At 42.9% G+C, this 10538-nt stretch overlaps 1 protein-coding gene across 16 annotated transcripts in view; it reads left to right on the top strand.

Moving 5' to 3' along the window:
- Positions 1-324: 324 nt before the first annotated feature.
- The window catches only part of MTMR3 (myotubularin related protein 3), a 144647-nt gene continuing 134433 nt past the window's right edge, over positions 325-10538 (top strand). For 4 of the 16 annotated variants that reach the window (XM_067700298.1, XM_067700289.1, XM_067700295.1 and 1 more), the window contains exon 1: positions 327-535. The gene's annotated coding sequence lies outside the window, so the exon portion shown is untranslated. Of the gene's footprint in view, positions 536-780; positions 896-10134; positions 10333-10538 lie in introns of those variants that run through there. The other 12 variants (XM_067700287.1, XM_067700285.1, XM_067700296.1 and 9 more) reach the window with 8 other exon arrangements.

Here is a 10538-nt window from a genome sequence, read left to right as displayed (position 1 = left end):
ACAATTACAGGTGAAAGACACTACTATTGTTCTAGCGTTGTCTTGCCCAGGGCTCTAGAGCTAGGAAAAGATGCCTCCCAAAAATCTGTGGGACCACCTTTGGTTTTCTTCTTCGCCCATTACCCACCCGTTTCTCTCCTTCGCCAGCTGCGCTTCCCAGCCAGCCCCTCGCTCGCCCCGGGCGCTCGGCTGATCAGCAACCCCGCTCACCCCGGGGGCGTGGTAATCGGCCCAGACCGCGCCCCCTCCCCCGCGACGGCCCGCCCTCTTTTCCCCTGACCGCCGGCTGAGAGGCCGGGCGTGCGCGCGCGCCCCCGCTCGCGGCCCGGCTCTGTCTCGGGAGCGTGCTCTGTGTGGCCGCCGCCGCCATGTTGTTGTGGTTGTGAGAAGGCGGCGGCAGCGGCGGTGGCAGAGGAGCAGCCGGTCGAGACGCTCTAGCGGCCCAGGCCCTGCCCCCCGCCGGCCCTGGCTGGGAGCCTTGTGGGGTGGCGGAGGAGGCCGTGCCGTGACGGGCCTCGCCATGTCCTGCCGCCCGGTAAGGAAGGCCCCCCCCTCCCGCCCCGTCTTCTCCGGGGGTGAGGAGGAACTGGAGGAGGGGCGGGCCTCGGCCCGGGTGCGGCGGCTGTCACCCTCTGAGGAGGCGGCGGCGGCCCGCGGGGGGCTGGGGACGGCGTGCGTGGCCCGGGGAGGGTGGCCCGGGCGGCGGCCGCGGCCGCCAGAGGGAGGCGCGGGGAGCGGGAGCTCAGCGGCCCGGCGCGGCCCGGACCCTCGGCGCGGAGGAGGCGGGGTCCAACCCGGGCTGCCTTCCTGAACTTGGTGGGGAAGGGCCCACGGAGCTAGGGGTGTGAGGCGCTACATCGCAGCGTCCGGGGAAATGTCTGCGGACCCCCGGGAGGTGAGTGTGCGCCCCTCGCCCCGACCGGGTCTGTGGGAGTCCTCCATGGCGAGAGGCCGGAGGTCGGGGGCCACGGAGCCCCCGGGGCGAGCGGAGCGGGCCCGGGACTTGTGGGAAGGAGGAGTGGCCGCCTTACTGTGCAGCAGGGCATCACCCTGACCTGGTAGTGCTTGGGTGGGAAGGATGGTTCGGAGGCGGTTGAGAGAGCTCAGCAACACTGGTCAAACAGCTCCACGAAAGATTGCAGAGTAATTTCTCAGATGAAAATCGTGCCACTAAATGTATTGAATCCTGCTGCTTAGGACCCCTAAGGTAATATTGTTGGTTGTACTTTGGGCTGGAAAACTTCCTTCAAAATAGTGGGGTAAATTTTATGGCCGTTTTAATAAACTCATCGGGGGTCTGATAGTCTCACCTGTGAGTTTTGCACATTAGCTATTGTTGGGTAATGATGGTCAGGTGTCGTCTCCAGACTGAGGCCTAAATTCTTAACCGTTTTACTATCTTGACATACACTTTGTTATCTGACAGTATTTTTTCACAATGAGGGAAAAAAAGTTGGCATGCCCTTCCAGTTGAGCTTCACCCTCGTTTCTCATAATGTCGACAACAGTGCCATCGAGGCCTGGGTTGAATTAGGTGAGATGATTTTTTTTTAATGTAAAGTAGTCGTGACTTGTACATGAAGAGGTGTTGGGGACCTTCCCCTTTCAGATCCAAGGCTGTTTCAGTAGGGCAAGAGACAAGACGCGTGTTGCTTTTTGCTCAGAGACCAACTAAGGTAAGGTGTGTTGGTGGCAAGCAGAAAGTCTTCTTTTCCAAGGCCTGTGACTTGGGTGGGTAGAAGAGCTTAGAGAATGACACTGTTTTGAGTAAACCCAGTACAGTATGTGTCATTTAACTAAGTTTGGAGAGTTCTAGAATTTTAGATTTGCTCCCTATAAAGGCTTCTTTCAGCTCTAATTACTTTCCTCATTTTCAGGTGGCCCTGAGCTGTTCGAGTGACCAGCACACTGGTGCAGCCCCACTTGTAGTTAGTTAATGGCAAGCCATAGGAGAACCGAGGTTTTCCCTGCTTGTAGGCCAGGTTTTTTTAGTTCAGTCCTTACCTAATTAAATACCAGTTGTCGGAAATAATATGGATTGCCTGAAATGCTGATTCCTGGGCCTCACGCAGGACCTGGTGAATTAAAATCTCTGAGGATGGGGCCTAGGAATCCATCCTTACAAAACTCCCTGAATGATTCTGGTCAGCCAGGTTTGTGAACTTGTGCTTTAGATCACTTTTGGTATTCCAAAAGATTTCCACTAATTACGACTCCTGAGAGTGTTTTTAATTGTTTATACAATTTCAGAGGTAAGGAGGAGGGGGAAGCCTGAGAGACAAAACTGAAAATTGAGCATCTCTTAAAATATAATGGATTTATGTAGGGGAAACAGATTTGTTGCCAAAAATTATTTGTGCAGGTTCTGAGGAACACACTTGATAAAATTAGAGGCTGCTTGACTGGAGGTATATCCAGAGATACAATGAGGAATCCAGAGGAAAGAAGCAGAGAGGAAGAGGCAGTAAGCCTGCTTCTGGCCCACAAAGAGCTCCACTGAAGGTGCTTCCCAGCATCATGATTGCTCCTACACCATCTGATTCAGTTTCTAGTAAAGTGTGGGTAGGGCAGGTGAATTAGCAGTCATTTGAGACAAGGGTTGTGAACCAGGCAGGTTTACTGTGGACTGTGAAGAGTTGTTGAAATATGCCTGAGGCCCTGAGGACTGGTAAAGTCAGTTTTAAAATCTGTTGCAGTTTTGGTTAACACCTTCTGTGGTAAAGTGGAGTGCTGAGTTACCAAAGGAAGTAGTTATATTGCAGAAGGGGTGTGGTGAGGTTTGTTGTAAGTTTGGAAGAGTTGGAAGAAAATGTTACAGTTGTATAGAGCAGTGAAGGAGTTTGCTAAATATCCTGTTAAATCATAGTGTAGTATTGTTAGAGAAGTACACCTAGTTGTCCACTACAAGAGCCAGAGGCCATGTTTGTTTTGTTCTTTGGTGTCTCCAGTAGCTAGCATAGTTCCCAGCATATACTGTGCTCTCAGATATTTGTTGAGTAAATGAATAGTATTGAGATGGGAAAAAGAACAGTTTTGGTGGTTGATAACAGTGTTATTAAAAGTTACTTGATCATTTGCATTGGATTAAAGAGTGAGTTTTTTAGTCCTTGTGGTTTGGAACTTTGAGATCCCATCAAGAGATTCTGTTTTCTAAAGACTGCTATTGCACACTATCCTGTTCTCTAGTTTTTGGGTCTTAAATGTGCCTTAATATTTTTTTTGTGTGTGTATGTGTTTCTTCATTTTTTTAGGTATTGGTGTTTTTAAGCACATTTTGTTACATACAGAGGTATTTAGAATAATGGGAAGCTGTAGATTGGCAGAGATTGTGTCATTAATTTGACTCTGTGACTGCTGTTAGGAATGTCGCTTCTCTGGACCTCAGTTTTCTTATCAATCTATGATTAAAGGCCTGTACTTGTTGACCTCAAGTAGTTTCTCCAGCCTGAATTTGGAAATCTTTAATAATTTGTAATTGTTACTTAGTATTAATCTCATATAGGTAGATGAACCTTTTAATTAAAAAAAAACTGAAAAAAGAACATTCTGTTTTGAATTCTGCTTTTGACTTATGGATTTTAGACATTGTCCAAAAGAGCTCTGGAAATTGAGCTCATGTTGCAAGTATTATGCAGAAACAACATGCTTATGCTGTTGTAATTAACTTAGTGTTGAAATCAAAATGGATTTCACATAGGGAACTTCAAAATTTAGTGTGAAGCCACAAGATTAAGAATGGTTCGGGGGAAGTTTGTGTAATTTATGTGGTCAGCTGTTTCTTACAGACCACCCAATTTTGTAATTTTCTGTGGTGAATTTATATGTAATTTTATAATCAGTGAAACTTAAGACAAAGCATGAGATTAAATACATATCCAATTGAATTAGGATTCCCAATAATTTTAGAGGCTAGAAAATTGTTAATATTCTTTGTTATTTTTAATTTTAATTTCATGCTTGTATCTTCACTTTTGCGCCTAGAACCTTAACATACCTTTTGAATTCACATTTGTATCAGATGTTCAAAGTGAAAACTATTGTAGCATGGCATTGGATGACCAGTGAGTCCTGGGTTCAAGCCTGGGTTGTGCTTCTCATTAGCTGTATTGTTTCTGGCAAACCACATAACCCTTCTGAGCTTCAGTTCCTTCATTAGTAAAAGGAAGAAGAGCAAATTCTCTGTTTATATCAACCTGTCAGTGAGGATCAAATGGAGTGGTGTATATGAAAAGCAATCTAAAAATGTAAGGGGATGATAATGGAGTCATATTGTATTACAATCCTATTTTCCTGGAAGAGTTGGCTTGTGGAGCAGTGGTAAAATCTGGTATCTGCTGTCAAGTGCAGAATTTACTAATATCTCTGGTAAAGCAACAACAAAATGTCTGTACTGTGCCTGGAGAAACCTTTTAGCAAGCACTTGTACCAGTCTGCCAATAGAAATGGTCAGTGTTTCAAGAAACTTCAGAGGGATCTGGGAGTCTTACATTTGTGCCCAGGTTTGCACTTGGAGTAGACTTGCTAGATTTCACACATTTTGTTATGTTAGAATGGTGGTAGAAAGTGGAAGGGTCAAGGAGTTTTGTACATTCTGTGTAAAATTTTAGGGCTGTTTTCTAAATGGCAGGTGGCAACGTCATAGGGTAGTGAAATCAACGTGGTGATTTCTAAAAACTAGAAAATATCAGCACATCAAAAATGGTAAAAATAATTATTGATTTGGGAAACTTTTGTTGTTTTATACATTTATATATGTGTATTGAGTTGCAACATAAAATGTATTTTTTCTTTTCTTTTTTTTTTGTTTTTCTGCACCCCATGTCTTGCGGGATTTTGCTTCCCCGACCAGGGATCAAACCTGTGCTCCCTGCAGTGGAAGCATGGAGCCCTAACCACTGTACTGCCAGGGAATTCCCTTGTTTGGACTTTTAAAATACATGTGCTATTGTTTCCTTAGGCTAAATTCCTAAAAGTGGGCTTACCTGGCAAAGGGTTTTATTTTTAAATTTATTTTGGGCTGCGTTGGGTCTTCGTTGCTGCACCCAGGCTTCCTCTAGTTGTGGCGAGCGGGAGCTACTCTTCATTGCGGTGCGCGGGCTTCTCACTGCAGTGGCTTTTCTTGTTGTGGAGCACAGGCTCTAGGCGCACGGGCTTCAGTAGTTGTGACACACGGGCTCAGTAGTTGTGGCCTGCAGGCTCTAGAGCGCAGGCTCAGTAGTTGTGGCGCACGGGCTTAGTAGCTCTGCGGCATGTGGGATCTTCCCGGACCAGGACTTGAACACATGTCTCCTGCATTGACAGGCAGATTCTTAACCACTGAGCCACCAGGGAAGCCCCAGGTTTTGTTTTTTAAATTTGAATATACTCAGGGCACCCTCTAGATAGGATGCTATTTTAAAGTCTCAGCAAGAGAATATCAGTGTCCAATTCCATGTATTCTTTTTTTTTAATTGGGGTAAAATTGCTTTACAATATTGTGTTAGTTTCTGCTGTACAATGAAGTGAATCAGCTATATGTATGCATATATCCCCTTCCTCTTGGACCTCCCTTCCACCCACCCATCCCACCCATTTAGGTTGACACAGAGCACCGAGCTGAGCTCCCTGTGCAATTCCATATATTCTTGCTAGTGATTTACTACCTTTTAGCTTGTTGGTGGGAGTTTAAAATAGTTTGGGAATAGTTTTCCTTTGTTCTTTTTTCAGCATCAGATCTTAGCCTCTACAGCTTAACTGTGGAAGGGGCAGGTAAAAATGAAAGTGCAGTGATAGGGACTACTTTAGACCAAGGGTCTGTAAACTTTTTGATTGCTCATCCCAACAGTAAAAAAAAATTTGAGTATTAATGTTCAATCCTTAAGTATTTAATTTACAAATAATATGTATAGTAACTGGTTATTGTGTACCTTATAAAATATAAACAAAAAAATTAACAAGGATGAGAATTAAAAATAAAGTTCAAATATCTTTCTTGTTTACCCCAGTGGAGCATCTTGGGTACTCCTTGAAGTGTACTATACTCTACTTCGGACGTAACTGCTTTCGACGCTTAAGATTTAACGTTGGGCTTTTATGGTTGACTGTTTTTGGGCCTTTCCACTAATTGTGCAGATGGTCCAGCCTAGTTGGATTATGATAGTCTTTAAAGTGTCCCATGCTGTTCAGAGTCACATCCTCAATAAGTGCAAACATAAACCTTGCTCATAAAGCATCAGTTTGATACCTTTTGTCATTGTTGACGTGGCTGAATTGAAAAGGGCAAATCATAGGATAGGAAACAGTCTAAATAATTAGTCTACTTCTTTTAGATATGAAGAACTGATATTGTGTAGAGTATATTTTTAAAAGTCTATGCTTTATGGAAAGCAGTTTGGTTATAACATTTTTGTTTTCTAAGAGCTTAGGTCTGGGCTTCCCTGGTGGCGCAGTGGTTGATAGTCTACCTGCCGATGCAGGGGACATGGGTTCGTGCCCCGGTCCGGGAAGATCCCACATGCCGCGGAGCGGCTAGGTCCGTAAGCCATGGCTGCTGATCCTGCGCGTCTGTTGCCTGTGCTCCGCAACGGGAGAGGCCCGCGTACCGCAAAAAAAAAAAAAAAAAAAGTCTTGGAGACTGAAAAAATTGCTCCGTACTTGCTTTCCTTTGCTTGCAAAATACCACAATTAACCTTTCACTCTAACTCCATTTGGAAGAGCCTGAGTCAGTAACTTTTAAAAAATGCATTCTTGGGTTGAAACTTTCCCTGATGAATCTTAGATTAAAAGGTAACTTTTTTCCTTAAGTTTGAATAAGTTACTTTTGATTTGCCCCTTTCCTCCCCGCTGTAAGTTATGAAATCAGAAAATGGTGTTTTTTGCACTACAAAAATGAGTCTCCCTCTCACTTCCCATCATGGGGAATTTAATTTCAGTTATTTTATATGGGTCGATATCAGAGAAAGATAATATTGAAATCTTAGATATTGTGAAAAGAGCAACCTTAGCGATTATTTTTTGCTAGTTAAAAGAAATTTTTTTTGCCAGTTAAAAGATAATTTATACTGAAGGGGATTGCTATATACAGTATTTTGGGAAAAGGGCCAGGTATCCCTTTTTACCTTAGGTAGCATGATTTATAAGGTGCTGTCACATACATCTTCTTAGATCCTCATAAGGATTTGAAAGCATCATTTAATCAGGGATGTTGTGACTCCTTTGAGGCCACATGCCTAGTGTTTGACATCATATTTAAAGAGGTAGACTGTAATCCCTGCAGAAGTAGGTACTGATGGCTATTCTCCTTCACTCCTCAGCACTTTATATACTGCCTGGTACAAAGTAAGCTATCAATATTTATGGACTAACTGTTTGAACTCGAACATATATATTTACATGTGTAAATAAGTTATAGCATTGTAAAACCAATACATCATTTTCTGTAGTTAGATTTTTCGTTAATCTGATGTGCACAGAAAATGTTTTTGTGGGAGAGGTCATTAACTTTACATCAGCCTTTCAGATATCCTCTTACTTTCTCTTAAGGATAGATTCATGGTGACAAAAAAATTAGTCTAGATGTAATTCTTTTCACTGTGTGTGTCCCTCCTACTGGCAAGACTGTGTGTGTGTGTGTGTATATGTATGTGTATATTTATTTATATAGTAGCTTCCTATTTAAAAAGGAAACATACTCATTAGTTAGTCGTTGGGTGTATAGTGGTTCTTGAAACATGGACTTCATGGTTTGCCATAGGGTGAATGAAAAGGAGCAAGTATGATTTCTCTCACTTGTCTTACCCTCTCCAGTTGCCTGTACACGTGGTTTTGGTTTACTCTGAACACACTGAAAAAAAAGTTAGTCTTCTGAAGAAGCTAGTATTTTATTCCCCTTTGGTCTGCTGAACTTAAAATCATGTTTGGTAAGTGAGCTAATATACTTTTATATATAAAAGAGACCCTGTAAAGACAAGAATGGAAATATTAATAGTGATTAATTTCTGGCTGGGATAGTGACCATTTTCTGCTTCATATTCTTCTGTAGTTTCCCAATTTTCTGTAATGAACATGTATTACTCTTATAATTAGGAAAAAGCTGCTATTTTAAAGTACATTTTAATATCCTTAGTTTTTTTTTTTTTTTTTGGCTGTGTTGGGTGTTCGTTGCTGCGCGCAGGCTTTCTCTAGTTGCGGCGAGAGGGGGCTACTCTTCATTGCAGTGCGTGGGCTTCTCATTGCGCTGGCTTCTCTTGTTGCGGAGCATGGTCTGTAGAGTGCACGGGCTTCAGTAGTTGTGGCTTGTGGGCTCTAGAGCTCAGGCTCAGTAGTTGTGGTACACAGGCATAGTTGCTCTGTGGCATGTGGGATCTTCCCAGACCAGGGATCAAACCCCTGTCCCCTGCATTGACAGGTGGATTCTTAACCACTGCACTACCAGGGAAGTCCCTGTCCTTAGTTTTCATTGGCTGGCTTATGAAGGTTTAAGTCATAGTCACCATTGAGGAAGTGGGTTGTGGTCTTCCCTGGTGGTCCAGTGGTTAAGATTCCGCACTTCCACTGCAGGGGGTGCGGGTTCACTCCCTGGTTGGGGAAGTTCTGCATGCTGTGGGGTGTAGCCAAAAAAAAAAAAAAAAATAGAGGAAGGAAGTGGTTCCTTAACTGACTCCAGTTCCTAAGCAGAGTGGCAGCTGTAGGAAGTGGTATGGGAAAATGGGGCAGACAAGCTGATTTGAACTTTCTTATTGTAATTTCCACTATGACTGAGACAGTCTGGGCTTTGGTCACAGTTAAACACAAGACCTCCATCTAATTTTTCTTTTCCTAATGAGCTGTTTGAGAATTATGAAACCTTAAAAAGAAAAATCAGATTCTATGTACTGTAAACACAGGACTTGGCCTGAATTCCCAGTTTGCTTGCTGATATGCCATGTGGACTTGCCATGCGGAGCAAGAACTGTAGCTGTGTGTGTGTGTGTGTGTGTGTGTTTAAAAATATCAAGTAGATGGAGAACAGTATGGAGGTTCCTTAAAAAACTAAAAATAGAAGTACCATACAACCCAGCAATCCTACTACTGGGCATATACCCTGAGAAAACCATAATTCAAAAACAGTCATGCACCACAATGTTCATTGCAGCTCTATTTACAATACCCAGGACATGGAAGCAACCTAAATGTCCAACGATAGATGAATGGGTAAAGAAGATGTGGCACATATATACAATGGAATATTACTCAGCCATAAAAAGAAATGAAATTGAGTTATTTGTAGTGAGGTGGGTGGACCTAGAGTCTGTCATACAGAGTGAAGTAAGTCAGAAAGAGAAAAACAAATACTACATGCTAACACACATATATGGAATCTAAAAAAAAAAAGGTGATAAAGAACCTAGGGGCAGGAGAGGAGTAAAGACGCAGATGTAGTGAATGGACTTGAGGACACGGGGAGGGGGGAGGGTAAGCTGGGACGAAGTGAGAGAGTGGCATGGACTTATATATACTACCAAATGTAAAATAGATAGCCAGTGGGCAGCAGCCGCATAGCACAGGGAGATCAGCTCGGTGCTTTGTGACCACCTAGAGGGTGGGATAGGGAGGGTGGGAGGGAGGGTAACGCAAGAGGGAAGAGATAGGGGGATATATGTGTATGTATAGCTGATTCACTTTGTTATAAAGCAGAAACTAACCATTGTAAAGCAGTTATACTCCAACAAAGATGTTAAAAAAAATCAAGTGGGACTATAGCAACTCAGATGTGATACTGATTTTGTACATGTAATTTGAACTGGAATGTACTTAGATAAATGACTTATTTTGGCAGTAGAGTCTCATTGGGGTTTTGGTGTTAATGTACAGCTGGGAGTTGAGCCACTGTAAGTTTATTTACTCATTTATCTGTTGATATTTTAGGAACGTCTATGTAATACATCCTTTAGAGTTTAAGTGATAGAGTTTAGGTAGAGCCTGGGCTTTTGCTGTTTATTGCATGTTATAGTGACTTAAATGCTGTGTAAATATTCAGAATGTTAGATTTCTGGGGTAGAACTTTTTTTAACTATCTGCCCTTACTTCATTATTTTATTTTAGTTTTTTTGTTTGTTTGTTTTTTACGGTACGCGGGCCTCTCCCTGTTGTGGCCTCTCCCGTTGCGGAGCACAGGCTCTGGACGTGCAGGTTCAGCGGCCATGGCTCACGGGCCCAGCCGCTCCGCGGCACGTGGGATCTTCCCGGACCAGGGCACGAACCCGTGTCCCCTGCACCGGCAGGCGGACTCTCAACCACTGTGCCACCAGGGAAGCCCTACTTTATTATTTTAAAGAATAAGATTAAAGTTGAAGAGCAATCAAGGTAATAAAGGTAGGTGCTAATATAAATTTATAGAGATTTTTAGTTAAAAATATTATAATAAAGATATATAGGCTTGTCAAAAAAAAATACCCTGTAGAAGTCGATAAAGGCCATGTTCCTCTGTTTCAAAATTCCACAATCTTGGCTTTCTTTTTTTTAAAAGTAAAATTTAAATATTTCAAAATTTAGAAAAATATGGAGAATAATTTAATAAT

The sequence above is a fragment of the Pseudorca crassidens genome, chromosome 12 (genome assembly GCF_039906515.1).
Source record: "Pseudorca crassidens isolate mPseCra1 chromosome 12, mPseCra1.hap1, whole genome shotgun sequence".
In the NCBI taxonomy this organism is placed as follows: domain Eukaryota; kingdom Metazoa; phylum Chordata; class Mammalia; order Artiodactyla; family Delphinidae; genus Pseudorca; species Pseudorca crassidens.
The sequence above is the reverse complement of the archived record's forward strand: the minus strand, read 5'-3'. Positions and strand labels throughout refer to the sequence as shown.